Below are 16,739 nucleotides of genomic sequence, written 5' to 3'. Positions count from 1 at the left end.
GAGAGGAAGAAGAAGCACAGATACAAGTAGGGTCCAAGCCTCAGATCCAACTGTCAAGGAAGCTGATGCACACAAGATCTTAAACTGACAATTATGAAGAAGTTACATGCTTAGAGATCTTGGCAGGACAGGATACTCAGACTGAGCCTCACCTGACACCTCAATCTGGCAGCATCACAGTTTGTGCATCCTGCTGATTGAATGCTTGCAGCACAAAGGCACTCTTGTGGAGGCATGAAAAGCACTTTTATAGAACCTAGCTTCAAGCCTCTTGAAGCATTGCTGCAACTGGTCATTATCTCAGCTGTTCAGTCAACTGGCAATGCTCTTTCATAGAAAGTGTATGCTCTCTCCTACAGGCAGATGGGAAATTTGAACTCAAGTCTCCTACATGTGGCTCTAACAGGGATTGACAGATAAAAGGTTGTGCAAGGGGAACGGGCAGCAGGGTGAGAGGAAGAACTTCTGTGTTTTGTCAGAAAAAGCAGACAACATAATGCAAAACTAAACTATCAAAGGAGATTTCAAGACTGCGACTATCAAGTACCAGCTTGTATTTCCCATGAGATTGGAGTTACATGTGAGACTGACTAAGAGAGAGACCTTAAGTTAGTCTACATGAACAGTGCTGAGATGCTGCCCTCATCACACCTTTTCTAAGAAGTTTAGCAACACTGCCCATGTCTTCGGTGGCTTTTGCTTTCAAATGACTCTACAACCCTCCTCAAAAACTAAGGTTGATTAACCTCTGAGGCGTCCTAGAAAGCTTCCAAAGAGCCCTGATACTAGAACATGATGGTGTTTTCCCTACTCCTGGGAATTAGGCAGCATGGCCCAGAGACAATATTTGCTCCACCAGGCAGTAGTATAGGGAAATATAGATTTTTCAGCTATATTAATTCAGTACTGCAACATGGTTGTGTTGGAGAGAATTTCCAATAAATCCAAAGAAGGCCCACGAACCAGCCATAAATTTCAAATCCAATTTCTAACTAAAAGAAAACCATGCTCTCACATCCACTACCTCAAGAGAGGATTACCCTCTTGTGAGAATCAAAGATAATTTTATTGTGTGGGTTGGAAAGAAAGTCTGAGATTCGGTACAAGTTCTGTAACTTTCATTAAGGAGAGCAAAGGCAAGACCTTGAATTTCTCCTCTGCCATGCCATTATTTCAAACTAATAATTACTGCTCACGTTAAACTCATGTTAACTAGTCTTAGCTAGTTTTTAATCAACCTACGCCATTTTTTCATATACATGTAAATGGCAACTAACGCTGAATATTTTTTTACAAGTGTGCGGATTAACAGTTAGTGGGAATTCTTTCACATTTTGAACCACAAGTAGACTCAGGTCATTTCCTTCCATATTCTCACATTGTTCCATATACTGACAGTTTTGCACTGAAAATTAACTTCTAAGCAATGGTCTCCAGAAGTTCTTTATTTTCTCCAAAAATGTTGGCTGCCAGTCAAAACCTGTGCCAGAAGGTCATAGAATAACTGAACAGCTTAAGCTGGAAAGACTTGGAAAACCATCAAGTCTATTCTGCTCCAGAGCAGGTCCAGATTTAAAGCTAGAGCAAAAGTGGTCATCAAACAAGGGGAAGAAACAGCACAAATAATCAAAGTTTAAAGATACAAACAGGCATTCAAATGTTTGTGTGAGTTGTCTGATTACAGGGAAAGTAGCTAGCTCAGCCATGGAATAACTCATTACAAGGTCAAATTAATTCTTGTAAAGGCAATGAAATTTTTATTGAGTTCCATGGGGCAAATCAAATTTTAAGTCACAAAACTTAGATGCTAACAAAGTAAATCAATAGAGTGAATGTGACCCCAGGCATTATCAATGCATGTGGATGTTGAAGCATGAAGTGTCATAGAATCAATATGCAGACTAGGCCTTTGATTCCAGGTAGTAAGTTCTGCCACAGAGTTTTTATATTGGTGTTTTTTTGCTTATTGGAATTTAGACCTGAGTGTTCCTGAGGACCAGGTCCTTATGTGTTATAACCAGCTTCTTTCCACTCTTGCTACACTGGCACCATCTGACCTGATTTGTTGCTATGACTGACAAACAAGGAAAATATTTTTCATTCCTTTAGCAAAGCAGGTTACATGCTTTCATGTACTTATCACAAACACGTTTGCAAGGTCCCGACTTAATGAGAAGGAGTAGGTCTAATAACTTGGACGAATGCTAAAATCAGGCACAGAAATTTGAAACGGGATCCATAACTGGGAAAAGAAGAAGTTGACTAAGAAACCAAAGAAGTTCCAAAGCAAAAGGTAAGGTAAGGTTGTATCTGTGGTTGGACAAAAAATAATGGTTCCAAAGATTCTACCAGGTACATTATACGACTGAAGCAGAGAGGATATAAGCAAAATCATGTGAATTGGTGAGACTGACCACCCAAGACTAGCTACAATCTGATCCAATTAAAAAAGATAAAAGAAACAAACCTCAAGAAAGAAGATCTGCAGCACAAAGTCAATGAGAACACAACTATTTTTGCAAATTACCTCATCTATCTGATGCATTCACAAGTAACTCAGTTGCTGGCCACAAGACAGATCAGTTCCCAGTCACATTCATCTGGTTCCTATCTCTTTGGGATGCTTCATTCTCCAAATTCTGCTTCCTGAAGTGACCATGGAGTTTTTGTTTGTTTGTTTGTTCTCAAAGAATATATGTAAGATAAGATCACTTGCTTTTTAGTCCTGTAACACCCATAAGTAGAAAAAAAAAATGGAGTTTTTCACAACTTTGAGTTATTAATCCTGAAAATGTCATATTATGAAAAATATTTCAGAATTTTTCTGGAGGAAGAACACTTGCTCCTCTCCTCTCCTCTCCTCTCCTCTCCTCTCCTCTCCTCTCCTCTCCTCTCCTCTCCTCTCCTCTCCTCTCCTCTCCTCTCCTCTCCTCTCCTCTCCTCTCCTCTCCTCTCCTCTCCTCTCCTCTCCTCCATTCTTATGTGTGAATGAAAACATTCACTTCAGAACATAATGCACTTCTAATTTACAGTAAAGTCTGAACCCTTATCCCACTTCAATCTTCATTCAAAACTGAGTTTAAACTTATTAACAAGAATTTATGCATCCACTGCTTACTGAGAAACAGTAACAGTTATATGCTAGAATAAATCCAAAGAAAGTGTTTAAAACTGGGAACACATCTCTATATAAAGAATGCCTCTAAGTGGCTGAATTGTCCTGGTGAAATTGCATTGACTCTTCAATGGCTAGTATTCAAGACAGATCTAGAACATATAACTGAAATTCCAAAAATTGATAGAGGACTAAAATAGAAGCTGATATTTAAAACAGAGATTTGTGAGACAGTTTGTACTGTCATTTGTTATGACATCCAGTCTGTACAGAAGTGCTAGGGAAGCAGTAGAGAAGCACATGGAAGCCATATGTGTTTACAGAGCAAAATTACTTCTGAGCGTATATCAACAGAGGCTTACTAAAGCAGCTTGAACTGTGCAAGGATTCTGTAGGTCCTGTGCCATTAGGAGAATTCATACTTCTTTAGGCTAATTTCTTCGCCAAAATTAGGCTCAATATCTGCCATAGCAGATTTGATCTATTCGTGTTCCATGTCTGTGAAAAGAAAAAACATCTCTGTTCTTGATCTGAATGAGAGTTTCAGTCTTAGGACAAGAGAAAAAGCTGGTGTGTGAACAAGCAGGCACAATTCAAAATTAGGAGGCAGAACAAAAAGCTTTTGTGAAAGACACTAAAGACATTTTCATTTTATCAGAATGATGGTTACTGTTTCATTTTTAGATCAACACTTGAAGTATTTACTCAATATTAACATCAACTTCTATAATGTTTTAAATGGTTTTTATGCACAGCCAAATAGAATGTAGATATCTGCAAAACAACCTGCCAACATAGCCTCTGAGGTGTGTTTTAATAAAAACGTGAACATTCATTTTTAAAAATCTTAATGCAAGCTTTCCAGTACAGTCCGTAACAAATTTACCCAAACAAAACTACTACACTTGAATTCAAGCGAGCTGTAAATACACAGTGTCTGGGGGGATGCAGTAAAAGCAATTTAGTAAAATAAGTTATATTCTATTGCATATGTTAAAAATTAGATGTTTTGGAGAAGGTAAGGCATATGGAACCTATTATTTTATATGAGTTCTGTAGCAGGGAAGACTTAGTTTGGCTGATGGTGTCAATGGCATTATCAGAAATACACCCATTTATCTACGTAATTGCACAGGAGGAAACATTAAGAACTTGGCACACATTAAAAATGATTCCTAATTAAAATGTTATTTAATAAACAGGCCCATTTTATTACTCAAGGATCTAAAAAAAAAATTTAATAAGTGACTGCTAAACAAGTAATTATAAGGGTAATAAAGCTCTCCATTCTGATTAGGGAAAATATTCATTTCATGACCATGCAGTGATCCATTTTCTACCACAGCTGTCAAAAGAGGCAATTTGCAACCATTTAGAGATGTACTATTGTTATTATGCTTATGTAATACCGCTATTACATTTTGTAACAGTAATAATGATCTGAAACTAGTTCTTAGGGTAATTATAGACCAGTTTGCTAATACATTAACTACTCCTGAGTCTTCATTCAGTCCCAGTAAATTGATGGCATTTCACTTCCAGGGTTGTGAGGCATAGGGGTGGATTTATGTCTTTCTGACTCCTATCAGCATCGCTCAAAGCACTGTGCACTCCTAGCCAGGTTGTAGTGTAAATGATTTCCACCTGCTCACTGTCTCCAACCATTAATGTCTCCATAGAAGGGATAAAACTGTGAGATGCTGATCACCCACACTCCTCACTGTTAGCTGAAATGACTCACCACCTCCTGCATGCAGCCTGCAATATGCTCTAAAACTATGAGATAATTAAAATAGTAATAATAATTTAAAAAATATATAAAAAAATCAGATTATAAATAGAACAGGGTTAACAGCTGGTAAACTAAGATATTTTCAGGCTAACCAGAGATCAGGGACCCTCTAGGTTGCCTTTCTGTCTCTAGTTTAAGATCAGGATTCCTTTCAATTTTCCCTGTTCAGGACAAACCTCCAGTAATGTGCATATTTTTCCTTACTTTACTTTCTATGTATAGCTTGCATCAAGCTGTGGCAAAGGACAGCTATGTGATACTGTGGTAGAAAACATCTTAAGCCTCCAAACGTTTTTCTGCCTTGCTTGTCTTATCTACTCTTGGTCTTGACTTGTCACCAAGAAGACTAATTTTACTCACAGAAGGATTGTTTGAAACAGGCTGTAAGCTATCCATCCCATTTGTCCACATTGTTAGAAACCAGTTCAATTTCAGGCATCAACATAGATTTCACAACTGAGATTGCCCATAAAATGTTATTCTCTCCTTTTTTTCCAGCAACTTACTTATGATTTGATATGTAACACAGGTGAGCAATGCTTCTTAAGATCTACTGACACTCAGTATTGATGCTGTACTCCTAAACAGGAATAGTCACTGTTCTTTTTTGGCAGTGTCCCAGAAACGGATGTGTTGCAATAGGAAGGTATTTTTCTGATGTCATTATTAAAAACCGTATTTACCTTACCTAGACAACCTGGATATTTCTTTTTTATTGTGCTGTTAGATTTGGTTCATTTGAAAAAAATGTTGCCATATACTTGCACTTACAGTAACCTTGGTGATGTTTGAATCCAGACAGCAAATGTTGTACTTCCTCCACGGTTAGTCCTCAGTGTACAGGAACCTATGTAGGCTGAAGGCCTCTCTCAGCATGAGTGTTCAGCTAGTGCCACACGAAAGGCTCACCATGTAGAGGAAGCCAATACAGAGGTTCTTACTGCTCCAGGAGGTATGAGCTCAGTCAGCGCTCTCCTTTGGTATTCCCAGCTTTGCATGGCCTTCGAACTGCTGGTTAAGAGATAAAGGCTGAACATTTATTACTTTATCAAGTAAAAACTGTTTTTCATTCACAAGGTTTCATTTCAGCTGAGAACCATGAGGTCATCCATACTTCTGGAAAAAAAAACACTCAGTGTAAGATGAGATTCTAGGAAATCACTCTTCAAACCAAAATTAAAATTCTGGAAATTACTCTTTTGTTGCTCATGGTTCAATCCTACTGTTCTCAATTCTTACTTATTTGGGCAAGTAGGAACAGGGGAAAAAAATATTAAAGAAAGGTAGAATGTGAAGCCCTACTATGTCAACCCATCCATGTTTATTTTTTTTTTTTTTAGTATTTTAATGAAAAATACTCCGTGTGAGGAATATGCCCCCAAACAGTATTCGATGGAAAATGAATGCACATGCTCAATTTCTCACTCTGATGAGAGAACAGGAGACAATTAGTACTGTCCTATCTACAAGAGGATTGTTTATTCCTACTTTTTTTCTCCAGCAGAAACCTGGAAGACTAACTCACCTCCTTTAAGAATTTTCAATTTAACAATTTTTAATTATTATTTAGAACATACTGTATTTTGCCAGGTAACACTATAATGAGAAATTTATATCTCATTTCCAGGAGCATCTTGGAAACTAAAGCAATTATTTCTCTAAATAGACTTCAGTTCTCAATTGTATAACAGCAGCAGCTGCTCACGGTTTGATTCAATAGATGCTCTAGCCACAGATCCATGCTTACGCAGTTCAAAAGGGACAAGAGAGGTTATTTTATTTGGACTCCCGCATACCTATCATTGCATTCAGCTGGTGTACTTCTGTGGAAAAAAGTGTATGTAGCTAGAGTCCACCTCCTTTGTCCACTTATTGCCATAGTATTTCCTCCTCTTCGAAGTACTCAATGTTCAAATGTACAGGAGGCAAAGAGACCAAATACACTGAAGAATGGGAATTTCTTGTTCTTCAGTCTCTATTCTTAGACTCGATCATTCTGAACTCACGCCTGCTAACCCCTTGTAGAACCAAAAGAGCTTGAAGGTGGAAGGATTCACTCATAAAAGCTGTCCCAGCTGGAAGGGCTGGGCATGCACTGGAAAGGCCACCTCTATCATCCTTACCATCAAGGCACAAATTTCACTAAGGTCCACGTGCTGAAATACCACATATTTCATGTGCGGTACAAAAGGAGTCTTAAAAATTTTACGATGGTGATGCGGCAGAATTGTTTCTTTACAAAATTTTTATCCAGAATGTTGTGTTCTTAAAGCAGAGTTCACTAGTTTAGCTGGTATGTAATGTGATATCATCTATAGAATATAACCACGTTTTTCCCTAGGATTTTGCCTGGAAAACAGTCAAGATCATAAGTCATGTTCTGCATTCCCGCACAGGCACTTCCCACATATAATCACTTCCCTTAATAAGAAACATAAGTGAGAAGGTATGTATCAGCATCTTTGCAATCAAAATAAAAGGGTGGACTTAGCCATGTGAGAGTATACTGCAGCTCGTCTTCCTCAGAAACAGCATAAAGGAAGGGAAATTTGAGACCATACAGAACCATAGAATCACGGAATCATTTCAGTAGGAAAGGACCCTAAAGCTCCTCTAATCCAACTCCCCTACAATGAACAGGGACACATACAGCTAGATCACATTGCTCAAAGTCCCACTCAGCCTGACCTTGAATGTCTTCAGGGACAGGGCTTCCACCACATCTCTGGGCAGCCTGTGCCAGTGCCTCCACCACTCTTATTGTAAAAAACTTCTTCCTCATATCCAATCTAAATCTCCCCTGTTCTAGTCTGAAACCATAACCCACTATATATTAAGTTATAATTAAGTTCCATCTCCTAGTAATTTGGTAATCGGTGATGATTTACAGATCCTCTGTACATTACAAATAAAATATCATTGTTTTCTCTAGACATGGGTGCATCAGCTTCTTGCTCTCTGTAGTGATATCTGACAGTCATCTATTCAATCTTAAAAATATTTTTACAGGAAGTGTGATCTTCAGTAGTGTAGGATCTACTGGCAGTTACTTAAATGCCCACCTCAGCAGTTCTTTAGCAAAGACCTGCTATGACTAGTGCTATGACTAGAACTGCTATGACTAGTGTCTGAAGAGCAGGAAGTCCTGGTAGCTTTTTTGATCACTGCAGTAATCGCTGGCAGAATTGGGCATCCGAATCACCTCTGAGACTTTAAAGAGATTTTCTTAATTTTAAGAATCATACAAGAAATGAGCCTTACTTGAGAGGAATTCCAAATAACAAGTTTAACTGTACTGATCAAGAAAATGCAAACTCTAATAGGGACTAACTCGGTCCAGAGAGAAAAAAAAAAAAAAAAGCCCTTGTAGAGGGGCAAATGCAGCCTGGCAGAGAATGTGTGTGTATATGAAGTGGAAAAATAATGAAAAATAGAACGAAAAATGTTAGAACCAAAATGCTTTAATATGCAGGTAAGGCTCTGCCTTGCTACGCTAGAATTGATAGATACTCTGGGCAGGGCATACTGAGGGCTAAGAAGCAGAGGGCTGTGGAAAAGGAGAGGGATGTATTATCTTCTGATGACACACCTCTGTGTCTCACTTACGAGTCAAGACAAAGTGCAGCCATGTGCTAGAGCAGCTTGAAGCTGGTAAAGTATCTGCATTACGAAGATAGCTGCCTGTAGGGATGCAGCAGGACCTCAGAGGAACAGAATCTGCAGAGGGAAAGCGAAACCGTCTTTCCAAGTTTAAGAGTGGATGTCAAAAATCTGTCAGTTAAAACACTTTCTTGGAAGAGATTGGCACAAAATGATTTTCCTGTGATGCTGGGGATGACACAGGCTGTCCCACACAGCTGGCAAATCAAAAAAAGCTAACAGCCAAGAGTGGCAGCTCAGTCCAAAGGCATGCAAATGGATCTGAGCCTTGAAATTCATTGCAGGCAACATCTACAGCCCTTCAGTGTATAATGTGATGATAGAAAGGGGAAGATGCATGCTGCTTATGGGGGGCTATTTTGAAAAAGACCTGATATCAAGTCACGCAAAAAGAAGCAAAGAATGTCAAATTGTCCATGATTGCCAACAGACATGCAAGATGTGTTCTGTAAAATGCTTGGGTAACAGGAAAGGAGAGGACATTACACTATAGTTAGGAAATAGGAGGTAATGAAATAGATGCCAAATAAAGAGTGCAAGTTGCAACCTAATAAAACAGTTCCTCTTTTCCACCCTCCTTTTTCCATTTTTCTCTTCTAATTCCAAAACACAATGTTTTGATCAATATACCAAATCTTATTTTCACTCTTTGTGTGTGAAAGAAAAATTCATGCAATTAATGTATAGATATTCTTCTGAAATACAAATTATGTGAAAATTATAACTGTTCTCCACCCTAAAGGTGCTTCAGGCTCCTTGAGTTGGAAGTGGGCAGTATTTCACCCAGTGGATGCTGAGTCAAATATAAACCCACAAGCATTCCTCGAATGCCAAGGGAACCCAGAAAAGAAGTATTTTTCAGCTAAGGAAGTCTGCATCCTATTCCTCACTTAGCCTTCCTTCTGTGATTACATGTTCCCATTGTAAAATTAAGATGATACACATTGCTTTCCCACAGAAAGAATCTCATCTACCTGAGAAAAAGAATATTTCTGAATGGCATGTGACAGGCTATGTACAAGTTGTTTTAATCCTTGTTCAGTGGTCGTGGTTAGCCATCAAGTTTAACTTATCATCTGCAGTGAGAATAAATGGCAGTTCCCATTCAAAGCTATGCGAACTTTCCCCTGCAGTTTCACTGCTTATTATATCTTAATTCAGACCCCTTATTCTAAAAGTATTAACACATTGCTTCTTTTGCCCTGAAGTAGAAGCACAGTTTGTAGCTGATTCTCAAAAACAGAGATGCTCAGAGCATGGATTCATCCTTTGTATCTATTTATGAAACAATTGTCCCTTTCAGCTAGAAGGAACTCAGAGCAAATAATAATCATTAGTGCAGGTAGAAAACTGGCAATTTAAAACTTACTTTGTTTAAAACACATATATACACACACACAAACAACAATCCCATACAAAACCCAAACAAAAAAGCCCCATTCAGAAAGAGAAATATTCCCTTAAAATTTGTATCTTTTCCATCAGATTTCAACTTGAAGGGAAAAGACTTCTCAGAGCTGACGAATACTGTCTAATCAAATATTCAGGTGTTAATAATAACACGCATTACAAATGAAACATTAGCCCAGCTTTCAGGCATGGGAACCTCTCTGCCACATGTGGCTAGAGGAACATATGACTCTTTTCTACACTGTTCCTACACAGCCTGTATGGATACTGTCCCAGCACACTGCCAGCTCACAAAGAGAGCAGCAACGCATTCACAGTTTCCCCCAGCCTGCCTCTTTCAGTCCCATGTTTCCCACACAGCTCAAGCTTCCCACTAAAGCAAACTCCCCACTCCACCTCCACACCAATACCAGCTCCTTTTCCCTTGCCTCATTCTCTGCCTTCACTCCCACTGATGGGCTGTCTGGATGACACTGCCCAAGACAACCCACCTCTTCCCAGAGCCCCCCAGCTCCAGGATGTGCCTGCTCACTCCCACTCATTTCCCCCATCTTGGTTTCAGCACCTCCCACTGACCTGGGCAGGAGAGAACTGAGCCTTGACTAAATATAGCAGAGCTTGGGCAGCTCTCACACTACTGGGGTGGGCAGCAAGTGGGGGCAGAGAATGTTTCCATCATGCAGGGTAGGGAGTACGTTCAGAGTGCCTCACACAAGCAGGTCAGCAATCTTACCATAAGCATTTCTGGGTTTACCCCAAGCAACTGTTCAACTCCAACTATCATGCATCTTCAAATGGCCTTTTAATGGTGAACATAGCATTTAATATCTCCAAAGGGAAAAGGTAGTTATAGCAAAAGCTATGCATTGCTCTAATTGTGAAGATGCCATTTAGACTATATCTTAAACATTGCTTGTTGTATTTAACATATCATAACAATACTAATTGTCTCAGTTCCACTCAACAAAAGACCTTAGAAGGAAAACTTTCTCTCAAGGAACTAGCAAAAACACACACGCATACCCAACCCTAAAGCTTTTTACTAACACATTTCAAAATCTGGAATTTTTCACATTATGTTTTTCCTACTCCTAATACACACCAGAAACGGACATTTTGCACAGAGATATTTTATCTCAAGACAGAATCCACATTTTTCTTCTTTTGTTCTCACTTTCTTCACAGTTCCTCTGATCATTTTGTAGATGCTTCAGCTGCACTACAGGCAGTGTCTGCTGATGGCATCCTGGTGCTGGCAATTTCAAGCTGTCTTCCCCAAACCCCACACTTGTCACCAGAGAAGAGATGGTGGTGGTTGTTTGCAGCACCCTGGCACATACATGCGGCACTGCCGTGGCTAGTTTCTTGCCCTTTACTAATGTAACAATACCAGCAAAATAGGGTGGTGACTGCTCTCACAGTTCAAATGTGCTCCTGCTGAAACAGTTTTGCCACTGACTTCATTGAACCTTTTCCCAGGCTGCAATTCCTTCTCTCAGTATTACACGCAGAACTTCAGCCCCCTACTTCATACGGAGGGACTTGGGGGAGGTGAGGAAGAAGGAGCCCTAGCCTGTGTTTCAGGAGGACCTGAGGTGGCTGGGGATTACAGCCTTGTCTCTGAACATAATTCACTTTCTAGAGGTGGAAGGCAAAAGCTGGCCAGGGACCTTTAGACCAGAAGGAGGGAGCAGGCATTAACAGAAGTGCAGATGCACCACTAATACAAGCATTAACCATATCCCCTCAGCAACCTGTGCGACAAGCACTAAGCAATGCACAGATGCTGAAGATTAATTCTTAAAAGTTGTCAACCACTGACTGTAACAGTGGTCTGGATTCTCTAAGAAAAATGCAAGAAATAAAATTACACTCTTTTCTCTCTCTTTTTTTTTTTTTTCAGAAATCATGATCAGCTATCCTGTTAAAAGCTGATTTTATCAGAGTTGAGTCATACTGACTATAAACTAATCTCCAGGAAACAAACCCCCCCATTACTCTTACCCTGGAAACTATTTGTGAGCTACACTTCATTTTTGCCTGCGTAAGTGTCACTTAAAGACCATGTGAAACAGTAGGGAAAGAAAACTCAACAGCTATGCAACAGCCAAGTGAGCTCAATGGAGCAAGGTAAGTTCTGAATTGCCAACACATTATTCTTCATTCAGATCTTCCTCAAACAAGACAAAATCTGGATGGATGTCCCATCCAGCAACACCTCCTGACAGAGCACGCACAGTACAGGGAGCCATAAACATCTGCAGATTCTCCCCAAAGAATGAATTTCTCTTTCCACGGGGGCCTTCTGCAGCAGGGTGCTGGTAGAATTTTCTCCAGATCCCACTGCAGCTTCATTACTTTCTGCACTGGGTCCAATGTTACAAGACACGGGGAAAATATGTACTAGGAAGCATTGCAAGAAGAAGTATAAGCTGAAACTTTTCAAAGGAAGAGAGATTCAAAAAGCCAGGTAGCAGATCAGTAGAGAAGAAATTGCATGGTGCTTTTAGCTTTTTATATGGTAAAAACAATGTGCAGAAGCCACAGGGCTGTAACTAACTGCTTTCAAAACACAGATGAGAGTTTTAGGCATTGGCTGCTGTTTAGAGCAGTTCCTGACAACCAGTAGAAATAAAAGCACTGCTATAACCACAGCAGAACTCACATATTTAAAGAGATGACACTGAAACATTACATGGTGGGCAACGAAAAAGAAAGAGTAAATTTGCCGTAGGAAGATAAGGTCAAGGACATGATGGCATAAGCTCTGTTACACTCAAGCAATTCTATACAAATCAGATCCAAAAACCAGTGTTCACTATATTTTCTCAAATTAAGTTATGGAAAGAAGACGCTGATGCATGCCCACATAGATCTTTGTTTTCCCCACCCCCTCTGAATAAAATAACTGATATGCTATGGATTTCATACTGAGCTGATGTTTCTGCAACTCTTCTGAGCACTTGGAGGCAGGCAATGGTTCCCCACTATGTTGTCTCTTAACAAACTTCGTGAAAACCAAAATGCAGAGATCGCACAAACTGTCTGAGACTTACCAAATAGCTGTCCCCTGCTTATATATGTCCTACAGTGGATTAGTTGGTTATATATTATATTCTGTGGCTGCGTAATTCCTTCCATAGTTATACAACTACAATTATATAGCACAGACATACTCAGGGGGAAGTATGTGCCTTTCGTTTACAAATTTATTTTGTTTTGGATAAAATCCCTGCAGCAACGCATTTGCTGTTCAAGTTCCATCCAGTTTCAATAGAAAGTGGTTTTTCTCCTGAGATATTTGGTGATATTCCTCATTTTTAGATACTACATGCCCTCAGGAATGTGCGATAGAGGCAATTTTAATTTAATTGTTGGGTTCCAAAGCCAGACTTTGGGGGTATGTGGAAAGAAAAGTCAACAGACAAAGCAGAGCTGCCTATAGTGTTAAGCCTCACTAGATGTGTGAATTTGGGCAAATATCTGCCTGTTGCCTTAGTTTCCCTCTTTGTCAGGTTTAATCAGCAAAAAGTACAGAAAATAGACCAAGCAATTATTATTGCTATATGCTAATTAAGCCTTCAGGGAACAGTAAGCAAAAAGCATAAAAATGACCCAGCTTCCCGTCTCTCATTGTGTAGACTTGAGGCACTTTGGCAGGACATTCTGGAAATGTTGTGAACTCACCAGAGGTTCAAGTGAATCCTGCATTTATGTGCCAGTGGTATCCAATCCACTCAGCAGCTGCCTAACACTACGGGTCCTTCTATTTATTCCAGAAAAATCCAGTGTCTCCAGCCATGGCATTACTATTCAGACAGCTAAGGAAACCTGCATCTTGTTCCTTGCTGAGCTTCCCTTCTCAGTCAGCAGAAATAGTGAGGCCTAGAGAAAAGAACGCATGGCAGTAGTAAGATCCTTTTGCACAAATTAAATAAAATGCTCAGCTGGGAAACTGAGGCCCTGCTCAGTAAAATGAAAAGTGCTTTGAATCCACTGCCAAGTCTGCTGAGGAGACAGTTTTCTACCTATGAGGCACAGACATTGGCCTAGAGGAAGAACAAGAGCAGAACTTGCAAATTGTCATTGCTCATGGTTTCCATACCTGCCCCACCTTGGTTTAATTTCCAAGAAATAAAAGTGGTTTTGATGTAAATATTTTTTAACATATAGCATAAGGCAGCAGCACCACCTGTTCCCATCGTGAGAGTTCTGAGAAGTTTGTATCAATACTAGTTTAACACGTGTCTTTGCTTTCAGGTCCTTGCGGTGCTTTTGCCCAAAGGAGTTCTGTGAAAGCAAGCTCATCCTTTCCAAGACATTTTTAGGGTCAGATGGGGTGACATTCTTGCACGTAAACTGAATAGCAGGTGTCTCAGGTGGACACAGTGTTGGTTTTTAAAAAGTGCCCCTACCAACTGGGCAAATCCAGAAACGTTTAGCCACCATCTCTGTCAAGGGCTTCTTTGGCATCCATTCTACTGATTTCTCTAGGTAAGCTGTGATCACACAGGTTCAGCCTGTGTTTCTATACGACACCTAATATTATTGAAATTGAAGTCAACGTGGGGCTGTGTGGAAGTAACTGGAGGAATGGGTGGCCACATGTTGGAAAAGAAGCATCACTTGTCCAGGATAGAAGAAACAAGGCACAATGCTGAATAATACATCAGCTGGGACTGACTGTCTGAGTATTAATGACTGCTTAATTTGCATTTTCCTGCTTTTTAGTGCATGCACTGTTAGGAAATCTAAAGAAAATAACTCAAGGTTGGCAAGTTATTTTTGATGGAAAAGCATTAATCTCACATAAAAACCTTAACAAATGCATCAGAATAGACATTTACTGAGTTCAGTAGATCTCTGCAGGGACATACATTATCTTTTTGCTGCCATGAAGAAGAAGAAAAGCTGGTTTTAACTAGTTGCCTTGCCTTAAAAAAGCATGAAACAGCAGGAAGAATAACTCAGATCTGTCTCTGGTTGCTTCCTTTCCTCATCTCTAATGGCTTATCAGGATGACATGAAAAGTTTGATCAGATCAATTTCCTTCAAATTATGACTTTTCTCACTGCCCAGCAAAAAAGCATGCATCAAGAATCAAAACGAGTTTTTTCCAGCACCTCTCTTGTTACCAATGATCAGTTTTATTATTGAAAGCTGTCTGTAATTCTCAACGGGCCAACAAGTTTTGGAGAGCACAGAATCATTTGTATTCCTAAAAAATATTTCTGACCCTTCTTTGCTCATGGTCACTACCAATAGTAATGTCTAAATCTTTCAAGAGGAAGAGAGTAAACGCTTTTTGGCTGCTTTGCCATTGACATGCAATTAGTAAATGAGTCAGCACCTTCTTGTAAAACAGTAGTAGACTCAGTGTGCTGAGTCACAGTTTCATAGGTACTCTAAGGTTCTCTTATCTGCACAGCCAACACATTTTCTGTTTGCTTCAGCAGTGAGGCTATTACTCTGAGAGTTAAAAAAATTGGTTTTGTGGTCTCATGCCTTATTCTGAGATCAGCATGTAACAGTTTCAGTTCATTGCATCTACACATGAGAGTTCTAATTTATTTTTCCAATGGTCAGAATGGTTAAAATCTTCCTGAAGGAACCGTACAGCCCACCCAAGCTGCTAACTCCATGTTGCCATAAGCATGGTTAAGTGGGTAGGGAAAGGTCATGTAAAACAAGAAACAGGAGGTCTAGTTTGGATTTTTAAAAAACATTTTAATAGTTTCTTTGAGCATGAAGCATTGTTTCTGGAATTAAATATCCTGTTCTTCAAACACTCCACTCCTAAAAACCCCAGCACCCCCGTATGCCACCTAGATTTTCCTGCACACGTCTGTGTCACTCCTGCTGCCATTAGGCCCACTTCTCTTTGTTTTCACTTCAGGCATTAATCTGGAGCTCTTTTCTCTGCACAAGCATGAATTCTTCAGAAAGGCTTGTAGGAACACAACTGAACTGTGGTCCCTGCCTCATGTCAAGTTTAGCTGAAAACCACAATGGTTTGCATGCTTCCTAAGGTGGTGTAAGAGCACGGTCTCAGAATCCTTGTGTCCTTAAGGAGGCTGAAAAGTCCAAAAGACCAACTACTAACTCTCTACAGATAGGGTAGGTACTGGAAAAAGGATAAAATTGCAGCACTGTGTTAATCTTACATTGGCTAAACCTGCATTTTACAGTTGTTTTGCATAGCTCTACAGAGGAATCAAGAGAAATAATTGCACAGACTGTTTCATCTTCTTTTCCTACAAACTATCCTGTTCCAGATGAAAACAAATCCACTTTTTTTTTCCACTCCATAGTGGGACTTCATTATATCACAACTCGTCCTTTCCAAGCCAAACCCCCTTTGTGCTGAAACCACTGGCAGAAGAGTCTTTGCTGGGAGTAAGAGGTTCTTAAGTCGACACTGCCAAATATATCCAGAGTTCGGGCTGTGAAGTCATTCTCAACACCAGGGCTCATTTCCAGACTCATGAAATCAATCCCATGTAATTTTCCCACCATCTTCGTGTGTGTGGAAAGAACAAACATTTATTTCCCTATAGAGGTAAAAACATGCAATCACCCTGTCCTCTATTCAGGTATAATAAAGCTTGTTCGTTCTGTAATCCAGAGCCTTTGTATTAATCATTTTGTTGCCTGTTTTTACTTAAGGATTACTTTGGTAAAACCTTTCCTTCATATCCTCGAAGGAAACTGCAATAAATGATTGCCAAATGCGACATCTCCTAGTGCTGGGAAACAGCATTC

This window comes from Meleagris gallopavo, chromosome 3, assembly GCF_905368555.1.
Source record: "Meleagris gallopavo chromosome 3, MGAL_WU_HG_1.1, whole genome shotgun sequence".
Taxonomy (NCBI): domain Eukaryota; kingdom Metazoa; phylum Chordata; class Aves; order Galliformes; family Phasianidae; genus Meleagris; species Meleagris gallopavo.
Note: the sequence above shows the minus strand (reverse complement) of the source record.